The sequence below is a fragment of the Chrysemys picta genome, chromosome 5, assembly GCF_011386835.1.
Source record: "Chrysemys picta bellii isolate R12L10 chromosome 5, ASM1138683v2, whole genome shotgun sequence".
NCBI lineage: Eukaryota > Metazoa > Chordata > Testudines > Emydidae > Chrysemys > Chrysemys picta.
In genome coordinates, this window is record NC_088795.1 from 52300247 (window position 1) to 52327119 (window position 26873).

The 26873-nt window shown below is 40.9% G+C and overlaps 2 long non-coding RNA genes across 3 annotated transcripts in view; one reads left to right on the forward strand and one right to left on the reverse strand.

Moving 5' to 3' along the window:
* The window catches only part of LOC122173717 (uncharacterized), a 130275-nt gene extending 105989 nt beyond the window's left edge, over positions 1–24286 (forward strand). Inside the window, exons 3-4 of one of the 2 annotated variants that reach the window (XR_006174444.2) lie at positions 9086–9234; positions 15514–24286. This is a non-coding gene — a long non-coding RNA (uncharacterized LOC122173717). The remainder of the gene's footprint in view (positions 1–9085; positions 9235–15513) is intronic. The other variant, XR_006174443.2, reaches the window with a different exon arrangement.
* The window catches only part of LOC101936765 (uncharacterized), a 53352-nt gene continuing 29122 nt past the window's right edge, over positions 2644–26873 (reverse strand). Inside the window, exons 4-6 of the long non-coding RNA XR_254996.3 lie at positions 25596–25735; positions 11826–11958; positions 2644–8197 (exon numbers count right to left, since the gene is read on the reverse strand). This is a non-coding gene — a long non-coding RNA (uncharacterized LOC101936765). The remainder of the gene's footprint in view (positions 8198–11825; positions 11959–25595; positions 25736–26873) is intronic.

Below are 26873 nucleotides of genomic sequence, written 5' to 3' on the forward strand. Positions count from 1 at the left end.
CTATTGTATCTTATGGCAACTTTATTTTGATTCTTTCTTGTTTGTTCATTTCCCGTCATCTCAAATAAAAGCCATTCAGCAATTTGGAAAGCATATAGTTTCTCTCTGTGTATTGAAAACAATTATATTATGTTTAAGGGCTGGCCAACAAGTACAGACCTCTTATTTGTTGAGGACATTATGAGTTGATTTTCCATTTCTGAAAATGACTAATATAACTGCAATATTCTCATGCCCCAACCCAACCCTTTGGCACTTCCAGTCAAAAAAGCTATACCTAAACTGGACCTGATAGGCCTTTTATTAAAATGAAAGAACAAGTAGATACAAAGTACCAGTTCCTCCAGTTTGTAAGGGGGGGCAGAATATGCTATATGAAGGCGCTTAATAAAGTGATGGACTTCCATTTAGGAGGACTTCCAGGTAGGAGATCATTGTCCAATTCTCAACACTTTCCATCTGTTTGTTGTGTCTGTTCCATACAACATATTACACTGTAAATATATATCAGCTACAGAACAACACTGTCCCTGCCATTGCAGTTACTTTGTACAGCACAGCTGTTGTGGCCTGTAGACTAATTATTTTTAGATAAAGATCAGAATCTTCAAGAGGAACTTTATCCATTATCAAAGCTCTTCCACATACCAACAGTTTCTGCAGCCCTAAGTTTGAACATGCATACTATTGGTCAAATCAAAAGGTGATGTGTAAGGTGTTAGTAGTTGGACTTCCATAGCCCTACTTACATTCACTTATGGATGTGCTGTGTGTGTAAGAGAGTCTACATTAATTTAAACTACAAGCCCAGGAACTCCCAGAGATGATATTATATAAAGGTGATGAACTACTTTCACTTACGGGTTCTTTATAACTTCTTGTTACAATGCTCACTTTTCACCTTTCCATTGAGAGTTACACAAACTTAGCTTCTCTCTGGACTCACTCGGGAACTGATTCCACCACCCCTACACACATTTAATAGTACCTTCTTCCACAAATAGCCTCACTGAAATTATTGTTCCAGTCCAATTAGTCATAGAGTAAGGTAATATTCAGCCTCACTAAGACTGGCAGAGTCTGGCCCTTAATGCACAAGCTGTGACTATGGCAAGTCTGTGACTGTTGGAATTGTTCCATGTAGTTAAGTCCATTTCTAGACATAAGTTGTCTGAACTGAACAACTTTTTTAATACTAAAATACCCATTAAAGAGGAAACATGCAGTAACACGCTCCAAGTGAAGTTACAGCAGCTTAGCAGGCATCAGTCCATGGAGGCTGGTCACAACAAGAAAGTTCGTTGAATTTTTCCCCCCATATCTATCATTTCAAAAGAGACCTTCATTCTGATGTTATCCTTCAAATCACTGCAAAGATCAGTCTTGAAATAGATATGGTTAGCTATTGATTACAAACACAGTAGGCCTTCCAGTTTTGCAATTCATTATTTCAGAGAAGTTCTATGTGTGCAACTGACTTGAATAGGATTTTTTTGTTAATGCTTACAGAAGTTCCAGTTCTGCTTCCTCTAGGGTGGCGGAATCTGACTGAGAATTCTAAGTGATGTAAAGGACGTACATTTATCAATTCCACAAATAAATACCAGGCTCATGGTCAAATTCTGCTCTCATTTACACCAGTGTAAATGAAGTAACTATGCTGACTCCAGTGGACTTACTGTGGATTTTCACCTGTGCAAGAGACAGCAAAATTTGGTCCACTGGGTACAGAAATCTCAAAAATTGCTTGGATGAATTCTCTTTCACAATATACATGTCTTTTTTCATTAGAATGGTCAATATTTAATCCTGCACTTGTTTCTCTCCAGTATAGCATTAGAGCCCTGCATTGGGATTTGAATGAAAACACAGTTAAACATAAAAAAGAAAGGAAATCTCATGATTTCACTGTTTCATAGCACCTAAAACTTTGTTCCTATTCACCAGATTTCAGCTAATGTCAGAAAACTCAAAACAGTTTGTAATTTGTTTCGCTTGGTTAAAATAAGCACCTTCTTTGAACTCTCTGAAACTTTTGGGACAGATTCTGATCCCAGTTTTATACTTCTGAATATTCTATATCCAGAGAAATTTCAGTGAGTTCAAGTGCCTCCTCTGTCCCCATCAGTGGAGTTACTCCCGATTTATAAACAGAAATCTAAATCCATTCCCTTGAGTCTACACAACTGGTTGGGAAATTGATATTTTGAAACTGTTACGTCAAGTCAGATAGAAAAACAGAGGTGCACACAAATGGGAGATAAATTAGCCAGACATTTTTTGACTCACAGGAAAAATGCCGTTTAAGTTATGGACACAAGGATAGGTTGGTTCCTATTATATCAGAACTGGGTAGCCCATCTCTTATTTTACTCAGTTATCAGCAGGGCCCACCACTTAGATACATGAACTACAAGAAAGGGCCACAATAACACTCACCATCCAAATAATTTAGATTTTTAAATTAACCTGCACTTAAACCATGAAACTTTAGTAGCAAAAAGCAGAGATCAGGATTCTGAAACAAAAAGAATTATGCATCTAAACTATATGGGTGTCAGGGGACAATGGCATCTGTACTAATTACCAGCAAAGAAGAAAAAAAATTCCTCTAAATTACAAAGAGAGACAGACACAGACTTGTTAAGCCATAATGTGTTTAATTCCATTTACATCACAGAAATCACATACAATGCTCAACACTTCTAATTTTCAGTCACATCTAACCAACCTTGGTCCCATGATCACTTCTAATTTTTCTTTCTCACGATCCCAAGCAGTTACAGCGGTTCACCGTTTAAACATGTTTTCATCCCATGTAATTTAAATTCCAAAGGCCAAACTATGAGCTTTTATTGTAGCTTTACGCATTTCTTAAATTAGATGAAAGGCATCACAAGCATTCATGCAGAATGGCTGATTAGCACTGGCATGCATTGAATATGTCTTTGAGGATGCCTCCAGTTGTTTTCCATTCAACAAGTAATGTATGTTGTTAACACTGACAGGAGCTGAAGGTCAATAAAGCAGAATTGTATTATCATGCATATGACATAGTATTCTTAAGATGAATACTAAGGGTCTGATTCTCTTTTACACTAACACTCCTTTACACTGCTCTGGCAAAGCAAATAAGAACGAGGCCCATAACCTGAGATTTAGAGTGTGTCTATACGGGGTGTTAATATGAAGCTTTTTGATATGCGTCACATAATGCAGAGGATACAAATACCAATAGCATGCATACAGAATGCCTGTTCCATTTTCAGTTTGCATTGTGTGAACCCACAGTGGCAATTTGCTGCGAACTGAGGAAGTAGCATTCTCTGGGGGTATCTAACATTCCTTTGCTATGCAGTTGAGCAGCATGCACCATGGGATTGTTTTTGCTGTGAATTATGGAAATCCCATGTTTCTGCTGTCTCCGCCCCATACTTCCTTTTCAAGCTGGCTCTCACCATTTTCAAATTGCTGTCAGCCTGTGTGGACCCAACAATACTCTACATCACTACTATGACAAGCACAAATATGCACAGGCTGTCTTGGGCTGTATTACAGCACTCACAGCCTGACAAATTTGGCATTAGACTTTGCCTATCACCTAACAAATGATGAGGGAGCAGCAGAATATTCTACAGCCGCAGCAGCAGCAGCTTCTCGGGCTGCACAAGGATACTCTGCAGCAGTGACAGCAGGATAAGATAGAAGAACAGAAGAAAACTGAGCTGTTGGATCAAGAGGTTGGGTCCCAGATCCCTTCACCGCTTTCAGCACTATTTCTGGGCTGGGAAACTAGCATGGATTGTGGGAGAGGATCGTTCTGTGGAGCTGGGATGACAAGCAGGTGCTAGAGAACTTTAGGATGGGGAGGGCTACCTTCTTTGAGATCTGTGCAAAAGTGACCCCAGAGCTTCAGCAACAAGCATACCAACATGTAGTGCCCATACCCGTGGAGAAACGGGTCACGGTTGTATTGGGAAGCTGGGCACCCCAAAATGTTACCGGTCTGTAGCCAACCCATTTGGCCTAGGGCCTGTTGGGGCCATTCTCATGTAGATCTGCCATGCCACTGATAAGGTGCTGTCTAACCAGGTCATAAAGCTGGGTAATGCTCAGGAGATTAGTAATAGCTTTGCAGGCACAGGGTTCCCAAATTGTTTTGGGGAACCTGCATATCATTTGTATCTCCATCCCAGGGCACAGAATTTATAAACAGAAAGAGGTATTTCTCCCTACAAGGAGTGGTGAACCACTGTGGCAGGTTTATAGACATAAATACAGGGTGGTCTGGGAGGGTCCATGATGCAGGAATGTTTCAGAACTCAGTACTATTTAAATCACTGGAGAAAAGACTGTTCGCCCCCAGGAGCACTGTGGACACTAATGGTGTGGAAGTTGGTCCAGTTATTCTGGGAAAGGTTTATCTCCTGATGCCTTAGTTAATGAAATCATATGCTGGCCTCTTGGGGGTGGGGGGGGAGAAAGGAACATTTTAACTATCACCTTAGAAGCTGCAGAATAGTAGTCAAGTGTGCATGTGGCCATTAGAAAGTCTCTGTTTATGGAATAGATTGGAAGCAGTAGAAAAAAAATTTCCAATAATTATAACTGCATGTCGCATTTTGCATAGTATTTGAGAGAGCCAAGGGGAAGTTTTACTGATGGGTGGGAGACTGAGGTCCAGAAACTTGCTTGGAGGTTCAAGCAGCCAGCAAGGCATCCCACACAGGACACAAACTCACAGGGGCTGCTGTCAGGGATGCCTACTGTTGGTATGTTGAGTCTCATTCCTGAGCATGTTAGCCCATGGGAGGTTAGAACATGCAAACACTGGGGTATTGTGTGGAGGTGGTTAAAGTTTAATGTTCCTATGTGCTTTTGTGAAACGCTTTGAATTATTTCAGCTTTATTTAAAAGATTCCCTGTGTTGAGTACAGTGATGACTCATAATTGATGAATACGCCTTACATCTGGCTATTCTCGTCCACCTAGGTTCCTGGAGTGGTGTGCCATAGCACAAAATTCTCAGGTGTGTAGGAGCACAAGCATTCCCAATGCCCAAAGGCTGGATCTGAGAGGTGAATGGGAGCTGTTAGGAGCACTGCTGTGGGAATGCAGCAGTTGGGGGTTGCTGCTGGTCCAAGTAGCCAGCACTGTATACAGGCTGAAGGACATGACTGGGTCCCAAATTATGGGACTGCAGAGCCTGCTGACCTACCAGGAGCATGTTTTGCAGGTGGGCATTCTGGCTCAGGCTACAGTCCATGAGTTGCCTCTGCATCTCTTTTTCCATGCTCTCCTTTATTGTGGTGATGCTGTCCTTGGCCACAGCTACACTTTCCCTGGCAGCTAAAACATTGCCCTTCTCCTGGGAGAACTGCATTTCTTTCTTCCCCTTGGTCCTCATATACCCTCTCAGCCAGCTTGGTTTACCTCTATGACATTGCTATGAGTTCTACAAACTTCTTTCCCCCTCAGGTTGGTCACCCTGTCAGCTGTAGATAAAGGCCTTGACCTTGATTGTCTGTGGCAGGTGCTGTCACGTGTGTGTGTGTGGGGGGGGGGGGGAACAACAGTCGTTTATTGTTTATATCCAGGTAAGCCAGAATAACTTTGTTTAGTTAGAGAGAGAAAAAAAGAAAAAGAAAGAGAGATGTAATTGGGCTTGGTGAATTAAGATTTCAGTCGACTACATCTGCTTTCACGTTGCTAGGAATGGGGTGGTTGAAGCTATAGTTTGTTTTTGCTGGGGGTGGAGGGGGTGCTTCTATAGCATTGAAAGTGTAAAGTGATGGTTATGAGAGATCTGAGAGATGAGCTAGATAATGATCCCCTCTAGACCCCCTTTTTGACTCTCAATTTTATTACAATGAAGTGGCTGACTAGGAGACAGAGAATGATCCTATTCAAAAGCAAAGGGCAGACCAGCATGATATGCTGTGAAGTCATTCACCAGGATGATCCCCAAAAGGACTGCAGGAGTGGGAGAGGCTTGCAAGCTGTAGCAGGAGGCATGGACATGCGGCTATTCCCTATAATGTGCTAAACAAAAATCAAGGAATTTCTCAGTCTTAAGTTCTGCTATATTTCCCCTGCAGACATGGAGAAAATGCAGAGAAAAATACATAGGTTCATATAACAATTGTCATCTAGAATGCACGTTACAGGGCATTTGTACTTCAGCAGGGAGCAGTATTGTTTTTCCTTGATTGGGAATGCAAACTATGAAAACTAACCAAGTTTACTTTCCTGTAAGCACTGTCTCAAAAAACTGTTGAATTTTGTACAAATGAATGTTCTCAATATTCAAATCTGCCACGTGGCAGAGGGAGGGAGAGGGACAAGTATAGCCCGCAACTGCACCATGCTGGTAGGTGCTATTTTGAAACAGCAAAAGGGGTCATAGGAAGGAAACGGGGGCTACTAGCTCATCTCCATCAACAGTAGTAATAAATTGTAAAGATACGTACTTACATGCCAAAGTTCCCTCCAGGGGATCTAGCTCTTCGGTCCTGGCCTGGGTTTATGGCTGGGAGTTGGGCTCAGCCGATGCAGGGCAGGAATCGGGGTCTGTTGTAGCAGCTGGCTCTCCAGCTGGCTTTCATTGTGTTCCTGACTCCCAAAAAGACACTGGCCCTCAGAGGATGGCTCCTCGGTAGCCTCCTCCGGCTCATCCTCTGATGAGTCTAGCAGGTCACCCTCAGTGGGGTGAGAGTGTGGACATCAGACTCTGAACAGCGCCTGGCCTGGTACAGAGCATACTGTAATTGCATAGAATTCTGTCCAGTTCATCAAAAAATGGACAGGTCACATGTCTCCTATCAGATTGTCTACTTTTGTCCCTTGTTTCAATGTACTTTCTCCTGAGCTGTTTGGTCTTTATCTGGAATTGGCTGGCATCCTGGTCATGATTCTTCACAGACACCAGCTTTACAATATCCACAAAAAGGTCCTTATTTCTGTGGCTGGCCACAAGAACTTCTTGAACTGACAATTCTTCCCAGATGATGATGAGATCCAGGGTCTCAGCAAAGTTCCAGGCAGCTGCACTTAACAAGTTGTGGGGTTCAGGTGTATTATCAGAATGATTATACATTGGGAGCCAGGAAAAAAATCTTGCTGTGTGCCGGCTTTTGAAAAGGGGAAGATTCATTCTAGAACTTTGACACTAGGGCAGGGAGGGCACAGAAGTAAACTGACAGGTCAGTAACAGTCGACCTGCAAACCAGTGTGGGATAAGAACATAAGAACAGCCACACTGGGACAGACCAAAGGTCCATCGAGCCCAGTATCCTGTCTTCCAACAGTGGCCAATGCCAGGTGCTCCAGAGGGAATGAACAGAACAGATAGTCATCAAGTGATCCATCCCCTGTCGCTCATTCCCAGCTTCTGGCAATACTGTTGAAAACTTCAAAGCTGATTTATTACCACAAAAGACAAATTACATCATGTTTATCTTTCTCAATTTTTTTTTAGGGAATACATTTATAATACTATCATAATTTAGGTTCCTTTCAAGTTCATGCTTTGTTGACAGCCTCACTAAGGCCAATAATGCAGTCTTGGCCAATAGTAAATTGAAGGCTGGGCTTTTTTGAGTTTTTGTTTGTTTGCATTTTAATCAGGGCTTAGTTACTGAAGGGAATTGGTATCAAGACAAAAATCCTTAGAGTGATGCAAGTCTGTGTGAAAACATCTGCAGCCCTTTTTCAGAAATCTTGTTTAGCAACTTAATTATAGTCACTTTTTAAATAGTGTCAATTCTGAGCTTATTTAAAAGAAGGGTCCCTTCAACAAAATCCTCTTCTATCAAATCTCTTAGTGGCATTTTGATAATTCTAACTCTTTTGTGATCCTGGAATTGGCATCATGTGTAGTTGGATTCAAAATAAATGAGAACATGCTGCCGATTTTTTCAGCTGCTTCAGATCTTCTTGTAATTTTGCAGATAAGGGTGTCTACAGCAATGTAAAGTTTGAACTCTATTTCTTGGTTTTCATAGTCTTACACAGTTGTCCTGTCTTCATCATGGAATGTTTTCCTCTGCCTCTTTTCTTCTTGAAATCTTGTCCAAGGCCCAGACCAACTGCTACAAGTTTGATTCATCAACAGAGGCTAAGATTCTCAAAAGCACGCCGGTTCAGTTAGAAGTGATTTCATCTGCCTTATTTCTTCATCCAGTGTAAGCTCAGAGTCCTGAAATAAATTAATTAAGTTATCAATGGCTTGTCGTTTTAAACCAGAAAGTGGCTGGTAAAATGAATTCAAAAGACTTTAACCATTTAGGCAAACAGTCCATTTCACTTCAAAAGTCCACAAGCAGGTTGAGTTCTTCCTTCAGTTTTACTAAAGCATGTAGAATTTCCCTCTGAATCTTTGCTTGTGATTTCACTGCTTAAATTCTTGCACACCACCAAGTCTGTGACATACTATGCAACAAAGTATTTGCAGATTCCTGTAGATTTTCCCATCGGGAAGGACTGGAGCTGAACAAGTTGAGAATTTTTAGTGTTTCTAAAGAAACTCTTCATCTCCATGCGAGACTCTGCATGCATAGCACAAAAATTCAGAGCCTGTGTACACTACTCAGTGAACAGATTGTCTGAGGATTCTTCTGTAAAATTACAGCTTGCACTCCTTTAAAAGCCCAGCCATATTTTGGAGCTTGATATCACTCTCTTGTAATACTCTGCATATCAGCTCTGAAATTCCTTTCTTTTTAATTCTCGCTATCCTCAAATGTCAAAAAACTTTTCCTAATTTCCCTTATGTTATCTTGATTTTGATGAGCATATCACAAAACTAAAATAATTCACTCCATATAAGAAGCATCAGGTGTTCCATCAACATTTGTTCTTATGAATGGTGCCATATTGACAGCCCTAGAGAATGACATTCACTACCCAAAGGACTATGAAACCATAAGCAGTAAAGATTCAGAATTCTTCACGGTCCACTCAATGTGACCCAGCTCCGTTCTCTAAGAGTCACCTCTAACAATGCTACATTCAGACTAGTTTTTGGCCTTTCTGCTGATACTTTGGTTTTAGTGGTTATTTTATGATGTGGACTGCTGTCTTCCAGAAACTGAAATGAAACTATACAAATACTGACGGTCGAGAACTGAGAACTGATCAGCTTTGGAAAGATAGTCTGGGGCTGTGACACACCATATTCCGCCATCACTGGATTCCTTCAGGATTGAATTCATTGCAAACTCCGGACACTTTCAGGTATACTCCTGTGATGAAACTGGCTCATGGCAATTTTGTAATAGAAAAGCTGCACTGAGCAATACATCAGTTCCTCCTGAACAAATAAGACAAAACCTGTCTGCTCTTCTCAAAGATAGCCTTAGATTCCAAGTAGAGTGTGGTACAGACCTGGAGCTTTACATTTTCACATGCCCTGCAGAAGAATTCATGACTTCTAAGGTGAATTCCACTGAATAACAGTGAGTACTGGTAATAAAGACATGGACAGGAGGAATGTTAAGGCCCCCAGACTCTATAATCTCAGATACACGTCTAGTCCAAAAAACTCAAAAAAGAATGTTTGATTTTCTTAAAGCTCTAGGGCCTTCTCTTACTTACACCAGTGTAAATCAAGAGTAGTTCCACTGAAATCTATAGAGTTACATAAGACTGGGATAGTGAGAGGAGAATCAGACCCACTATCTTTTATAAACTATAACCAATGGGAAGGATTTCGGTAATGGTTTAATAAACAAAAACTTATAATCTGTTAACCAGGAAAAGAATCTGCCCTGCATAATAAAGAAAGAGTGGTTAATTTTACACCCTCTTAGCATTTGTGCAAATGAGTACAGAAGTCAGTGAGGAATCAAGCTCTGGGTTGTTATGAAGGAATTACAGGATAAAACTGTCCATTTTGTTCTTATTTTTTTGTAAATGGATTTATACTGTACATGTATGGAGGCAAGTCTCATGGAATATACATCTGCCTCTGTGTGAGTGCTCATACGTGCGTATGTGCATGAGAGAGAGAGAGAGAGAGAGACTGACAGACAGACAGAGCATGTGCATGTGGCTGTAAATCCTGTGATATAAAAAGTGTGTGATATAAAAATCATGCCGTGGGGTTTGCTCTTGCACATCATCAACAGAAGAAGACTGCTTATATTTATTATAGGCGTACAAGCAGCGTATCAGTTAGTTGCAGCATATTTAAATATTGCAAATATTTATAAATATATATTGAATGTACTAAAACATACAATCTAGGAAACAATCCTACACTGGCAGGAGGATAGACTAGATGACTTGATAGGTCTTTTATATCTCAAATTACTAGGAGTATCCTGTAAAAACTAACACACACATTACAAAGCACGTTACCCAAAATGTCTGTGCTTCGCAAAACATTTTGGACTAGAAAAATTATAAGGTGTTAGTAATAAATCATAAATTGTACCAATAAAACTGCTGTAGGACTACATCTTTATTTCAAAGTCAGGCCATTAGTTACTTGTTTTGTTATTTTTAATATGATATTTAGACATGCAGTAGATTACTAACAAATGAAATTTGCTGAATGTTTAACGCGTTCTATACAGCTAGGCAGCCAGTATTACAAACTTTTAGGGCTCCTTATTTCCCAAGGAGACAATTTCAGCTCAGGAACCAAAGCCATAATTTTCACATAGCCACATATAGCAGTTTGAACATCTATCTCTAGCATACTTCCCTCTCTCCAGTCTTCCACAGGAAAATGAAAATACTCCTTCCAAGGCACAGATTATATGAGCTAGAGACCAGGGCAATAAAATCCATAAGTATCTGCTGAACCCAGATTTTCATGAATTTGTTCACAATTCATAATTTTTCAACTAATGTTTTGTGAGAACAAATTTCAGCCTATTGATTGCTAGCAAATTGTTTACTCTGACTTATTCTTCAAGAATTCAATATTTGCAATTGTGTGATTTATCACCTAAGTCATATGGTATTGTTGCTGTTCTCTGATTGGATAAACTAATCTTTATAGATAAGGTTGTTTAGGCATTCCTCTTATCTGTGACAAAAGTACTGGGGCAAAGAAAAATAGGAGAAGATAACCAGGGCTAGAGAATTTTCTTTTTTCTTCTTCATTCTTTATCCTCCTGCCCTATCTAGAGTATAGGATGTCTACCAGTTTCAACCATTTATTTTGATCTTGTGCTGGTCTATTCAAGCTTCTCTGTGTCATGTGGCTAGATTTGGCTTCTTTCACTATTATTCTGTATAATGTTTCTCTGGCCGCCATCTTTTTCTCTTCCCAGATGCCATCTATCATGTCACTTGATGTGGAAGTCAGGTTGATGGCATCTTTAAAGCCTAAATATAGAATCATAGAATCATAGGACTGGAAGGGACCTTGAGAGGTCTTCTACTCCAGTCCCCTGCACTCAAGGCAGGACTAAGTATTATCTAGACCATCCCTGACAGGTGATTGTCCAACCTGCTCTTGAAAACCTCCAAATGACACAGACTTCACAACTTCCCTAGGCAATTTATTCCAGTGCTTAGCCACCCTCACAGTTAGGAAATTTTTCCTAATGTCCAACCTCAAACTCCCTTGCTGCAATTTAAACCCATTGCTTCTTGTCCTATCCTCAGAGGTTAATGAGAACAATTTTCTCTCTCCTCCTTGTAATAACCTTTTATATACTTCAAAACTGTTATCATGTCCCCCGTCAGTCTTCTTTTCTCCAGACTAAGCAAACCCAGTTTTTTTAATCTTTCCTCAGAGGTCATGTTTTCTGGACCTTTAATCATTTTTGTTGCTCTCCTCTGGACTTCAGTGCCCATCATCGTCGTCTTACCATGTTTGATGCTTTGAGTTGTTTTTTTCTCCTTAGATTTTTTGATGTTGCAGGAAATTCTTGCTCCGGAGAAAGGTAAAGACTTATTTCTTCTAGTGATTCTCCAAGTTCTCTGATGGTTGCTTTTGAGACCCTAAGAGACATATATTTTGTCTTAAAACTGATATCTGTAAATTTTGAAGGAATAATCATATAAAGGATCATATATTGTGTTACAAATGTATCATTTTTTACAATTTATAAAACATTGTGGGGCAGTTGTCCTAAAAAATAAGCTTTGTCCTGTATTTGCAGCCTGGTGTCCTTTATTTCCTTGAAATGTAGATGATCACCCTAAGATGTAGTTTCAAAAATATGAACCACATGCCACTGATTTTATAACTAGTTTAATGCATTCATCTTTCTGATACAAAATGTAATTTAAAAAAAAATCACATTAACCTTTGGTCTTTCTTTGCTGCTGCGTTAATTTCATGATCTTGGCCTAAGAAATTTGTATACATAAATCAATTGGCTAGCTGACACTTGTATAATGGTAGCACCTGTGATCTTTAAGAATAGTGGGCATTATGCCATGTCTAATCAAGAATTAAATATTTCTGTGGACTGCAATGCTAGAGAGCAGGGTGGATTTTGCTCATCTTTTGTGCAATTAAGAATAAGGAATTGTATTTTTCTAATCATTGATTATCTCAGAATTTCTGCTCATCCTCAGATATCAATAGGGGGGGTGGAGATGAGATTTTTTTCCTCCCCATCTGAGTTGGTTAATGAGTACCTGGATGTGGGAGTCTCAAATATTTCCAACCGTTCAAAGAGGTTTAGTTAATTTGAAAAATGATCAAAGTTTTGGCAGAGTTATCATTTTATCTGCCTATTTACAATAGGTAACTAAACAAAAGTGCCACCTATATGGCATACTACCAAACTGAGCATGATATCTGCATGCAAAGAGGGCTCTCAGTGTCTGAGTGACAGTAGCACTGCAGTTGGTCACCCTTAAAAGAAAACACATTTTCTGTTCATGTCTCCAAGTACTGCTAAGAGGAATTTTCAGAATCTGGATTATAATGGTTTCAACATGCTTTATTGATCTACTTCTCTACTTTGCTGGAGTGTCGCTAGAAGGAAGATGATCTATTTTATATGATGTTCTGACCTGCCCCTATGTTTGACAAAATCATAGACATAGCTGAAAGTACGGCTGTCATGTAAAAAAAAATAGATTTTTAAAAAGACTTTTGAAAAATCTGTCTCCAGTGAAACATCACTGAACAATAGTTAAATTATAAGGGGAACTAAAAATTAGGATTATGCACATTTGTCTGATTTTCAGAGTGTGAGAACAATTAATGATGCAAATATTTTTTGCAGTTTGCAATAATAGATTAGCAGGACATTTGTCGGTGCTGCTTCTAGGATACGTCAGACATTAAGAAACCCTATAAACTTCAATGGCACTGCACAGGATATAAATCTGGGAAGAATTAGGTGTTTAGAATTTAAGACAATGTTCAAATTCAGAGAGGGGAATGGACTGCTATTGTTGTGATTGAACGGTAGTGTTTAACATGCATTTTGCTAGTGTCAGGACTTTTATTTTGACTTTGAGAGAAGGCAAAAGGACAAGAATTGAGGAAGACAATCTGTTGTCTAGTTTAATACTTCTCTGAGGGAATGACTAGGGCAGCCTTTCCCTAGAAGAGGACTACAAGTGTATTTAAAATAAGTAACTGTAAGGAGGAAATGGTGGCATGGTGGAGGCTTGGGTTACAGGGATGAAAGTTCAAATATAAAGGGGCAGGGACAGCGGGGTATAGATTCATAGATTCTAGGACTGGAAGGGACCTCGAGAGGTCATCGAGTCCAGTCCCCTGCCCGCATGGCAGGACCAAATACCATCTAGACCATCCCTGATAGACATTTATCTAACCTACTCTTAAATATCTCAAGAGATGGAGATTCCACAACCTTTGGGTAGCGGGACCCAAAGTGAGCTGTAAAAGGGAGAAGATCCAGAGACTCCATGAAGTCCATTAGGGACTTCATGATTGCTAGCTGATTTTACATGAAAAGGTGCTCAGATACCATAGTGATGTACAGCAGTATAAAACTCATAGGTAGATAAATACATAGATAGGAAGGGCAAAGTGAAAGAGGCAAGGGAAGCAGCAAAACCAAGAATACAGTACACACCTAAAAATGTACACAACTGGCACAACACTCATCCCCCCACTCCCTTAGAGTAACATTAATAGATTAAACAACTGATTGTTTCTTCATCCATCCCCATCACCCAAAAACATCCAAAGAAATCTCATGGCACAAGCCTATGGTTATTCTCTACTCACCTTAGCCACAGTGCATCCCTGTGGTACCAGAGCACCTTCCTTGTCAAAATCAACTAACAGTGACTTTCCTAATGCATATTTAGTTCTTTTAATCTTTCTTCCTAACAAGAAGACTGGCCCAGTAACCTGGGGATGATGAAATTATCTTAACGTGTATTTTTGACTGGCTGGGAACAACTGTTACTTTTTTGACCAGGAAAAGAGACCAATAGCATGTCTGCACAGGTGGGGAGGGAAAATGGCTGCTTGGAAGTTTAGACGGGGAGTGATTTTGCACTGGAGAGCCAACAGCACCATTTAAGGGTTCTGAACAGATCTTTTGACGTGATCATTCCCCTCTATTCGACATTGGTGAGGCCTCATCTGGAGTACTGTGTCCAGTTTTGGGCCCCACACTACAAGAAGGATGTGGACAAATTGGAAAGAGTCCAGCGGAGGGCAACAAAAATGATTAGGGGGCTGGAGCACATGACTTATGAGGAGAGGCTGAGGGAACTGGGATTGTTTAGTCTGCAGAAGAGAAGAATGAGGGGAGATTTGATAGCTGCTTTCAACTACCTGAAAGGGGGTTCCAAAGAGGATGGATCTAGACTGTTCTCAGTGGTACCAGATGACAGAACAAGGAGTAATGGTCTCAAGTTGCAGTGGGGAAGGTTTAGTTTGGATATTAGGAAAAACTTTTTCACTAGGAGGGTGATGAAGCACTGGAATGGGTTACTTAGGGAGGTGGTGGAATCTCCTTCCTTAGAGGTTTTTAAGGTCAGGCTTGACAAAGCCCTGGCTGAGATGATTTAGTTGGGAATTGGTCCTGCTTTGAGCAGGGGGTTGGACTAGATGACCTCCTGAGGTCCCTTCCAACCCTGATATTCTATGATTCTATGATGCTGGAGGCCTACAGTGACATCAATAAAAGCCAAGGCTGAATCCAATTCTGTAACTTTAAAGATAGATATTTGTCAGGGTTAGTGGCGACGCAAACATGACTGGAAGAGACCACCAGGCAGTACAGATCTAATACGTGGCTTTGTATAGGAATTTACTTTCCTAATGTATTCATATGAATTGACAACCTAAACTAAAAATATTCCCTATCAGGAAAATAATGGGGTGCGACTTCGCAGCAGGAAAAACACATTGAATTTCCATCCGAAGAAGTGGGCTGTAGTCCACGAAAGCTTATGCTCTAATAAATTTGTTAGTCTCTAAGGTGCCACAAGTACTCTGTTCTTTTTATTGAATTTCCAGCGGAACAAAGTTTTGGTGGGGTATAAAAATGGTTTTCTCCATGACTGCTGTTCTTTGACTGTTTTAAGTGTTTGCATTTTATATTTATGCAGCTGTCAGAGTGAACTTCCACCTCAGCAGGTGCCGAATGCCAGCAGCATGCCTGACCAGAGGACATGAACATTTCTTACTGCTTCACACAAACAAGAAAGAAAGATTAAATGACTGAAAGAAGATGGGGGGGAGCGGAAAAGAGGTGGGGGATAGAGAAAGAAAGATAAGTCATTGACTCTGATCAGACCTTTCCTGCAGAGGTTATTCCTATTCCCCACATTCCCCCTACCCTTTGCACTGGGATCCCTAGCTCAGATCTGTGCTGCAGCACTGGAGGAGCATCCCTGTATTTTGCTTCCTACTTTTAGCACCATCTCCACCTACAGTACTTTAATGGCAGTTTAAGAGGCAGGAAAAAGTTATATTACTTTCCTTTTTTAGAGTGGGACTGATACTGCTGAAAGGCTGGATTGATCATCTTACCGGTCTGAAGTCCTCTGTTTATCAACACAAGTGGACAGAGGACCTGAGCAGAGAACCTGTATGAGCCCTTCTGGATTTGGTGCTCATAGGATTTGACAAATCAGACTGTCAGGTCCATTTCATGTGATTTCACCATCCCTTCCATTTCATGTGATTTCACCATCCCGTCCATTTTACTTTGAATTTCAGGTTTGTCTGAACTCAGTAAGGTGCACACATAATGGGCAAATTTCATCAACCTCTGCATTGCCCGTGAGCGCCTTCAGTTTGATTGTAACTACACGAGGGACCTAAGCAGCCACTTTTGGTATGGTCTAGACGCTAGAGTACAGTGCAAATAACTCCAGTGCAGAGTTATGTGGTGTGGGTGCCTCTGATGTGATGTGTGTTTTTGATTGAAGATGGATGTGAAAACACAGTGTAACATCTCTCTCATATTATAAATATATATATCTATATATATATAGATATTGTGACAAAGTTCCTCCTCTATCTTGGTGGGTCCTGCGCTCACTGGCAGATTTTCTTGCCTCAGAGATTCACCATGTGGGTTGGGGAACAGCCCAGAGACCTTCTCCTCTGGAAGAATGCACAGTCCAGGTCAATTGGGAGGTTTGGGGGGAACCCGAGCCCGCCCTCTACTCCGGGTTCCAGCCCAGGGCCCTGTGGACTGCAGCTGTCTATAGTGCCTCCTGTAACAGCTGCATGACAGCTACAACTCCCTGGGCTACTTCCCCATGGCCTCCTCCAAACACCTTCCTTATTCTTACCACAGGACCTTCCTCCTGGTGTCTGATAACGCTTGTGCTCCTCAGTCCTCCAGCAGCACACCCTCTCACTCTCAGCTCCTTGCACCTCTTGCTCCCAGCTCCTCACACTCTCACCACAAACTGAAGTGAGCTCCTTTTAAAACCCAGGTGCCCTGATTAGCCTGCCTTAATTGATTCTAGAAGCTTCTTCTTAATTGGCTCCAGGTGTCCTAATTAGCCTGCCTGCCTTAACTGGTTCTAGCAGGTTCCTGATTACTCTAGTGCAGCCCCTGCTCTGGTCACTCAGGGAACAGAAAACTACTCATCCAGTGACCAGTATATTTGTCCTCTACCAGACTCCTGTTCCCCACTGGTCTGGGTCTGTCACAATATATATATTTCACAAACACAGTAAGCTTGGAGGAGAAAAGGAATAAGAGGCTGTTGGAGCTAAGTGAAGTACAATGCACATTCCAGTTGTCTATGATGTTTCACAGGGACAGAGCACAGTTATAGGAACACCTCTCTCTTGCAACAAAATTTCAGTCAGTAATTCACCATGGCTGAAGCCTTTGAGTCTATGGCCTCAGTCCCATTGAGAACGATGGGAGATGATGGCCATTTTGAGAAGGATATCTTAACTGAAGGCAGCCTGTGGCCTCAGTCCCACTGAGAACAAGACACGACAAGCCATTTTGAAAGAGAGCACTTCTTCGGGGAAGTCTCTGAAAAACGATGACCATCCTTCAGCCGCCATTGAAGGATGTAATGTGTAACATCCTGTAACATGTTGTACCTATGTAGTGTCTTTCATCTGAGGGGCTCAGAATGTTTTACACGCTTTGGAGAGTTAATATTCATAGATTCATACATTCCAAAGCCAGAAGGGGCCATTGTGATCATCTAGTCTGACCTCCTGTATAACACTGACCACAGAACGTCCCCAAAATAATTCCTAGAATATATGTGTTAGAAAAATATCCAAACTTGATTAAAAAATTGCCAGTGATGGAGAATCCACCACGACTCCTGGTAAATAGTTCCTATGGCTAATTATTCTCACTTAAAAATGTATGCCTTAGTTCCTGTCTGTCTAGCTTCAACTTCAACCAATTGGATCATGTTATATCTTTCTCTGCTAAATATTTGTCCCCAAGAGGGTACTTATAGACTGCAATAGATTCACTCCTTAACCGTGTCTTTGTTAAACAAAATAGATTGAGTTCATAACACGCTAAGGCAGGTTTTTTACTCTTTTAATCATTCTCATAGCTCTTCTCTGAACTCTTTCCAATTTATCAACATCCTTCTTGAATTGTAGACACCAGAACTGGATACAGTATTCCAGCAACGGCTGCACCAGTGCCAAATATAGTGGTACAATAACCTCTCTACTACCACTCAAGATTTCCCTGTTCACGCATCCAAGGATTGCATTGGTCCTTTTGGCCACAGCATCACTGGAATTTTTGCCACAGGCAAGGAAAAAAAAATCCCTAGACACAGGGCTGGCTTTAGGATGATTCACCTGATTCCCCCAAATCAGGCCCCATGCCCCTAAGAGGGCCCCGCAACGTCCCTAAGAACCCTCCGCTGCTGTGCCGCCGAAGGCACCGGCAGCCAATATAGCTGCAGCCAAAGTCCCGCCACTGTCTTTGGCGGCAGCTCGATCACTGCCGCGGAAGAAGGACCCTCCGCCAATGTGCTGCCGAAGGAACCAGCAGCCAATTGAGCTGCCGCCGAAGTCCCGCCGCTGTCTTCGGCGGCAGCTCTTTCGAATCGGGCCCCTCAGTGCCTAAATCTGGCCCTGCCTAGACAAAGCCTTCCCTTCAACCCTTCCCAGCCTACACAGGCATAGTTATTTTGTGTGTCAAGCCTTATTAAAACTTTTTATTTGCTTTTTCTGCTTTTGGAACCTTAGAAATTGCAGAGCTTAGTGAAAAACTCCCTGGGAGAGCCCACACAGAAATGGTATGGTTGTTAATGATAGGTTGGCAGATTAGTTTCCATATGAAAAACTATTGTGTTTAGAATAACAGTTGATGCCTGTGATGTAAGAAGAACAGGTCTTCAACTGATGTAAATCAGCAAAGTTCCATAGACAACAATGGAATTGTGCCTATTTACACCAGCTGAGGATCTGGTCCAGAGCCTGAAATTTGAACTGGAGCTTTGAGTCTCTGCTCTCTGAGTGGCTCAAGACATCTGCAGGGACTCGCAACCCAATGACCCCTCTTTCCGATTCTACTAAACCTCCTGCAAGATGCCAGCCTCTAGAGAGCCTCCTTGAAGGTTTAAGACGCACCTCCACCTTCTCTGGGAGCCAGCCCCTTGGGTGAGAGCTTGAGACAACAACCACAGCAGGAGACATTGATGTTGTCTAGTTTGATAGGCACTCAGGGACAGTTTATATTTAAAGCAAGCAAACAAAGAAAAGCCATGGAGCAAGCAGACCTCATGCTGATCGCCACCCTCATCACTTTGCTTGAATCTTATATCCCACTCCTGTTGTCTTAAAACTGTAAGCGCTTTGGGGCTGACCCTATATATTCATGAGTTTTTGTACAGTGTCAAGTTCAGTGAGGCCCTGATCCCAGATGGAGTCTTTGGACAGTACCAAAATATGCATAATAAATCACAGTAATAATAAATATATGAAGAGTTAATTGGTGGGTAAAAAACTTTTCCCTGTGGGCCAGTTATTCTGAAACAGCCTACTGTGCATCCTCGGAGCCACCTGACCCAAAATAAAATATTTCCTTTAAATTTTCCCAATGGAAAGTTGAAAAAATTGAGATTGTGCAAACTGCATTTTCCATAGAAGAATGATTTCAATGGAAAATTCCTGAGCATCTCTAAATGGGACACATTGTGGAAAAATATTGCTCTTCAGATGTATCTATATAAACTGGGAATAAAAAGTAATCTCAGACAAGGATGTGGTAGCTCTCTTCAAAAAGGGGGGGTGGATTCTCACAGAGGCAGAGAAATCTTGTATTTGTATACATAACATAAGCACATGCAAAAGTCTGTGCACAGCTAAGAACATTCAGCTTTGAAAATCTGGTCCTTTAAGAGCTCCTAGTGTATTTGTCTGCAGACACAAAACTAAGGACAGCAGAATTTATTATATATTATAAATACAACTTTAAGCACCTTTTAAAAGTTCCTGATGTTGATCGTAAGTTCTTCATACAACACCATATCTGTTTCTGTTACATTTACTGAGTTACTGCTAAACTTATTTTTTTCTATAAAATTAAAGTGTGACTGGCCTGCTTTTGTTGTTTTTGTGACAATGCTGTGTTAAATCAATCTGGCAAAAATGACAACACAGTGGGAGATATTTAAGATTTCATCTTCTTTCCTGCAATGTTGTTCTTTTTCTAAATCAAAAATGAAATCAAATCAGATTTCATGTCAACTAACTCAATGCCCCTGCCCTGACCATTCTTATTCTTCACATACCCCCAGCATAACAGCCATTCTAAGATCCTCTCCCTTCATAGGGAGACTGATCAAGCATCAACCCCCTGACAAAGCATGTAGGGCCTGATCCAAACTCCAATTAAGTCAATGGAAAGATGCCCATTGATTTCAAATAGTTTTGGATCACACTAAATTTTTTTCCATTTGAAGCTCTGTTTATGCACTGTGGTGTCTAGCCATGATACACCATGATATCCAGTATTATAATTAAATGTTGGTTGGAAAGAGGCAGTAGGAGAAGCCCATGGGAACAGAATATGACCAGATGGAAACCTAGGACTCTCATAACCTCACTTTTACCTGGGGATTACTAGAACAGCAAAACAAGTATCTCTCTCCATTTTCCTGTCTAAGAAAAACTCTTGAAAGATTTCAAAGCAGGGCTCAGGGGAAGTATTAGGAAAGTAACAATGTCCAGCAGAGGTCTTATAAGCCCCAAATTATTATTCTGATCTTGAATTCCAAGCAGGCTGACGGCAATCTGATAGGAAGAACTGATGAGCGTTAAGAAATGATTTCAACTTCCATCTGAAAAGAACAAAATTTAATCATCCAGTTGAGCTTATAGGATGCCGCAAACCAAGTTCTAGCTGCCATCCCCTGAACTGTTGTCTGAAGAAAGGTTTGTTGTTTGCATTTCATTGGTGCTGTAATTTTACTGCTGTTTTGCTTCTTTTACAGCTGGGTTTGCCTCATTTGAAATTCTGATGCACAGCACTAGGACACAGCTCAACATTTCAGGGATCTGCCTTCAGCCATAATTATAGGCTCACCTTTGTGCTCTGCACTTTCAAGGGAGACAGTAGCTATAAATTACCAGGGGTGAAAAAAATATCAACAGCATTCTTGAAGGGGCACCAAAACAGGCTACAAGTTTGTTCATTGACATTTTCCTTCTGGATAACTCAGGGCAGAAGGTCAAAAAAAGTCTGACTAACACGACAGCAAGCAGGGAAAAGGTTACATGGATGTTAACACCAGCTGTTAATAATGAAACAGAAAAGCACTATGTGGACAGCTAATGTAGGGAAAACATAGCAGAAAGAGTGAAAAGAAACTGGGGTCATTCAAGAAATGACTAGATGCTACTCAGGGAGAAACAATTAACTGGAAAGGATACAATCCTATTGGCTAAATATCTTTCACATAAGAACATAAGAATGGCCCTACTGGGTCAGACCAAGGGTCCATCTAGCCCAGTATCCTGTCTTCCAACAATGGCCAATGCCAGGTGCCCCAGAGGGAATGAACAGAACAGGTAATCATCAAGTGATTCATCCCCAGTCACCCATTCCCAGCCTCTGGCAAACACAGGCTAGGGACACCATCTAATAGATTAATAGTCATTGATGAACCTATCCTCCATGAATTTATCTAGTTCTTTTTTTAAACCCTGTTATGGTCTTGGCCTTCACACCATCCTCTGGCAAGAAGTTCCACAGATTGACTGTGCGTTGTGAAGAAACTTCCTTTTGTTTGTTTTAAACCAGCTGCCTATTAATTTAATTTGGTTACCCCTAGTTCTGATATTATGAGAAGTAGTAAACAACACTTCCTTATCTACTTTTTCTACACTACTGATGATTTTATAGACCTCAATCATATCTCCCCTTTTCAAGTTGAACAGTCCCAGTCTTATTAATCTTTCCTCATACGGAAGCCGTTCCATATCCCTAATCATTTTTGTTGCCCTTTTCTGAACCTTTTCCAAGTCCAATACATCTTTTTTGAGATAGGGTGACCACATCCGCACACAGTATTCAAGATCTGGGCGTACCATGGATTTATATGGAGGCAATATGATATTTTCTGTCCTATTATCTATCCCTTTCTTAATTATTCCCAGCATTCTGTTCGCTTTTTTGACTGCTGCTGCATATTGAGTGAATGTTTTCAGAGAACTATCCACAATGACTCCAAGATATTTTTCTTGAGTGGTAACAGCTAATTTAGACCCCATCATTTTATATGTATAGTTGGGATTATGTTTTCCAATGTGCATTACTTTGCATTTATCAACGTTGAATTTCATCTGCCATTTTGTTGCCCAGTCACCCAGTTTTGAGAGATCCTTTTGTAGTTCTTCGCAGTCTGCCTGGGTTTTAACTATCTTTAGTAATCTTGTATCACCTGCAAATTTTGCCACCTCACTGTTTACCCCTTTTTCCAGATTATTTATGAACATGTTGAATAGGACTGGTCCCAGAACAGACCCCTGGGCACACCACTATTTACCTCTCTCCGTTCTGAAAACTGACCATTTATATCTACCCTTTGTTTCCTATCTTTTAACCAGTTACCAATCCATGAGAGTACCTTCCCTCTTATCCCATGGCAGCTTACTTTGCGTAAGAGCCTTTGATGAGGGACCTTGTCAAAGGCTTTCTGAAAATCTAAGTACACTATATCCACTGGATCCCCTTGGTCCACATGCTTGTTGACCCCCTCAAAGATTTCTAGTAGATTGGTGAGGCATAATTTCCCTTTACTAAAACCATGTTGACCTTTCCTCAACAAATTATGTTCATCTATATGTCTGACAATATTGTTCTTTACTCTAGTTTTAACCAGTTTGCCCAGTACTGAAGTCAGGCTTATGGGTCTGTAATTGCCGGGATCACCTCTGGGGCCCTTTTTAAAAATTGGCATCACATTAGCTGTCCTACAGTCATCTGGTACATAAGCGGATTTAAATAATAGGTTACAGACTACAGATAGTAGTTCTGCAATTTCACATTAGAGTTCCTTCAGAACTCTTGGGTGAATACCATCTAGTCCTGGTGACTTATTGCTGTTTAATTTATCAATTTGTTCCAAAACCTCCTCTAATGATAACTCAATCTGGGACAGTTCCTCAGATCTGTCACCTAAAAAGAATGGCTCAGGTTTGGGAATCTCCCTCACATACTCAGCCACTTCAATATGTGTCCTTTGGATGTGGAGAATGTAAATCCATTCACTTTTTCTCCTTTAAGTAAGTCAATGACTCTATTGATTGTCTGATGTTCTGTTCTTTCTCCCTAACTCCTGTTGAAGATCCCTAACTCATTCACTTGAGCCTGACAGGCCTGAGAATCAAGAAAGACAGAGAGACATTTGTTCTTATGAATGAAGCTAGAGAATTAAGTTTACTAGCCCTAGAGAATTAAGTTTACTAGCCAAAGGACTATGAAAGCATAAGCAGTGAATATTCAGGATTCTTCACTCTCCACCTCGTGGGACCCAATTGCGTTCTCTAGACCACCTCTAACAATCCTACATTCAGATTCAGTCTTTGGCCTTTCTGCTGATACTTTGGTTTTAGAGGTGGTTTTATGAGGTGGACTGCTGTCCACCAGAAACTGAAATGAAACTATACAAATAATGACAGGTTTCAGAGTAGCAGCCGTGTTAGTCTGTATCCGCAAAAAGAAGAACAGGAGTACTTGTGGCACCTTAGAGACTAACAAATTTATTAGAGCATAAGCTTTCGTGGACTACAGTGGGCTGTAGTCCACGAAAGCTTATGCTCTAATAAATTTGTTAGTCTCTAAGGTGCCACAAGTACTCCTGTTCTTCTTTATACAAATAATGATGGCCAAGAACAAAGTCAGCTTTGGAAAGATAGCCTGGGGCTGTAACACACCATATTCCACCATCACTGGATCCCTTCAGGATTGAATTCATGGCAAACTCTGGACACTAAATAACAAAATGTTCCTGCAACAAAAACATGGACACGTGGAATTTTAAGGCCCCCTGACTCTTTAATCTCATAATTATATAATATAGAAAGAGTGGTTCATTTTACACCCGCTTAGTATTTGTGTACAAGCTATGAGTTGATATTAAGGAATTACAAAATAAAAAATGTCCATTGTTTTTCTCTTTTATAATATTTTGGAAATTGATTTATATTGTACATGCATGCAGACAATTCTCATGGAATATACTCTGTGTGTGTGTGTGTGTGTGTGTGTGTGTGTGTGTGTGTGTGTGTGTGTGTGTGTGTGTGTGTAGTGGTTATAAAGGGGGAAAGGGGCTGCATAGATAGCTTACCTATTTGGAAATCTTGACTGCTAAGGCTTAGGATCTATGCGGTAAAATTCACAATCAGTAAAAAATAATCTCGTCTTATCTATGTATGAAATTAAAACAGTTTCTGAAAACACTTGTATTCTACTCTGCATGCGTGCAAATATAATTGTGGAGTGGTTTTATTCATATCCTTAAAATATAATAGAAACAATTTCAACCATTGCTTTTGGTGAGAACTAAGAAGAAACTACATCTATACAAAATATCAGACAAGTTCTGTAGTAGAGAAGAGTTCAAACTAAAGACCAGATTCATATGCCTCCAAATTCAGATCCTAGTTTTGTGACCTGAGTCCATCTCTACTGTGTGCTATTAAAGCAAGGGTCCAATTTGGTCCCATTTAAATCAATGGCAGAAGTATGATTTACTTCAATGGGAGTATGATCAGAACTTGAAGAAACAGCCCCTATACTAAAAACTATTTTTATCCCCCACTATTTATTCTGAACAGGACTGCCCTTAGGCATATGCAGCATATGTGGCTGCATGGGGCACCCAAAAATTTGGGGCACCCTGGGTCTTAGTGTCTACTCTCCCACACAACTCTTACTCTCCCTGTTCTGACCCTTTCTGCAGGCTCCCACCACAGCTGGCTGCTGCAGCCTGGTGTGTTTTGCTCCAGGAGGGGATCTAGTACTTAAAAGTGAAAAAGCCTTCCAGCCTGCCAGACCTATTAGCTCAACATTGAAACTGTTAAAGAGCCATTCAAGTGGTAATGAAGCCATTTAACAGGCATTTGCCAACCCCCAGATATACACTGTCAGTTTCTGAATTTACTGACAAAAACAGTTGGGTATTACTGTAATATTTACTCAGAACATGTTAGTCTACAGGACCTTAGTTTAAAATTTGCTTTAAAAATATTCATTAGTGTGTTGCTGAAGATTATAAAATCACATCTCTAAAAAATCCTTGCATAGAATTTTAGATGCACAATCTGAGTATTCATCTTTAGCCTTAAATGCTTGCATGCTTCAGATATATAGTTTTTTAAATAAATCCTTCAAAAGACCATCCTTATCTAAAATGCATATGCGAGCCCGGGCTGCCATCAGGCATAGGGGCACCAGTTTAATAATACTGCATAGGGCCCCATAAATCCTAAGGATGGCCCTGATTCTGAATATACTGTATTAAATCATAAGCCTATTCTGGCTATAACTGATATTTCCTTGAAAGACAGACCCAGGTCCTCTGTCACTGATGTTGGGAGCTATAAACACTGAAGGTGAAGAGTTGAGACTCTGATATCCTTTTAAAATAAAACCATATGGATAGCGGGAAACTAATATTTATTTTAAGGATACTACCATGTATGAAATGAGAACATGTACAAGACTTACCTGAAAAATTGTTTACCTCTGTATCTCTATCTCCACTGAGAATAAGCAGCACGAACCATCCTGTTTTATATTTTTTCTCTTTGCTCTGAAATATCAAGCATCCTTTTTAGTGGCACAAGGAACTATGCCATAAAGAGGGACTGAAAAGAAGAGAGAACATACATTTTATATCGTTTTATATATAAAGTCTGACTTTGATTAATTTTCAGAGCAATTAAGCCAGGGACCTTCTGAATCTTTAATACTTTATATGCCTCATTGGTTGTAATCTATGAAACTACTGTATGTTAAAATGTAAAAATCACCCAGAGTTCCAAACCGATAATACTCTCCCCATTGGAAGCATGATGTCTGCAGAGAAATGAGGAAGAATAGTGAGCTACATAAACTGCTAAAAATGTTAATCCACCCTCCCAGCATGAGAAAAATGTGGAGTATGTAGCTTAGTAACCTGTCTCAAACAATGGAAAACATGATTGTGCACAAAAGAAAAATAATCATTTGTTTTAGGCGTATTAGGATACTTAGAGCCAAAGGGTGAAGAGAAATGAAAGGAAATCAAGGTGAGATTGAGTTTTGCTATGGTTTAACTATGTGAGCAATTCCATCCTAAATCCTTGTTTTTAGGCATTTATAACAGTGGGGAAACAGGGGCACGGAACAATCAAGGGTGTGATTTTCAAAAGCGTTTTATTGATTTAGGAGCACAATACTTTCAGTTGGACTTGGGCTTTTAAATCCCTTAAGCACTTTTGAAAGTTCTGCCCTGTAACAGAGTTACCGACTCATCAGCATGGCGCCTCCTGCTGGTCAGTCCAGGAATTAGCTCTTTCCAGCCTCAGTGCACTTCCTGCTAGCCAGTTTCTTTCCCTTGGTTATTGGCCCCGTTGTCTCCACCACCTCTGGCCCTGTGTCCCTCCTGGACCCCGCTGCCCCATAGCAGTGCCCCCCACACTCTGGGTCTCCCCTCCTCAGAGGAACCCCAACCCCCTACACCCACCTTGCCTCAGTGGCTACTGCCAGTCGTCATCTAGCCCCCTTTCTCTGGGGCAAACTGCAGTCTGTAATGGCCACTCATCATTGGCAAGGGGGTTGGACCTGCTGCCTTTCTAGCCCCCAGCTGTCTCCCTGGAGCCCCAGTACCTCCTTAGGCCTTCCTGTCAGGCCTCAGCCTGGGAGGTAGCCAGGCCTGAGCTCCCCAGCTCAGCCTGCCCCTGCCCCAGCACTGCTATGTCAAAGGTACCCTGTCTCTCCCAGCCAGCTAGGTCCTTCTCGCTC